We start from the raw sequence: 404 nt of genomic DNA on the forward strand, positions 1-404 counted from the left end.
CATTCAGAACTTCAACCCCTTTGAGTTCAACACACTCGAGAGCGTAAATACGAAACATCTGTGAGGGTAGTACGGTACACGCAGTTGGATTAATATAATACAAATGTATTATTCAATACTGTAAGAGCGGTGCCAAGCAAAATTAGATTCAGTGAAGACCAGAGTGTGGCGGGTCAAGGTTTATTTCTCAGGGTCATGCTGGATCAACTGAGCTATGTTGTGTGACTGAGTTAAACTATAGGAATGTCATACCACATTTCCTGACACGTTTTGACATCAGTACATCAAGAAAAACTCACTACTTGCACTAGATCTAGACTAAATGTTTAATACAGTTTGTTCGGGTCTTTTAATAAAATCATTATCGCAAAATTCACTAGGCTTTGATTCTGTTGATTTGTTAA

Source organism: Branchiostoma belcheri, unplaced genomic scaffold (assembly GCF_001625305.1).
Source record: "Branchiostoma belcheri isolate BF01 breed outbred unplaced genomic scaffold, Haploidv18h27 scaffold19, whole genome shotgun sequence".
Taxonomy (NCBI): domain Eukaryota; kingdom Metazoa; phylum Chordata; class Leptocardii; order Amphioxiformes; family Branchiostomatidae; genus Branchiostoma; species Branchiostoma belcheri.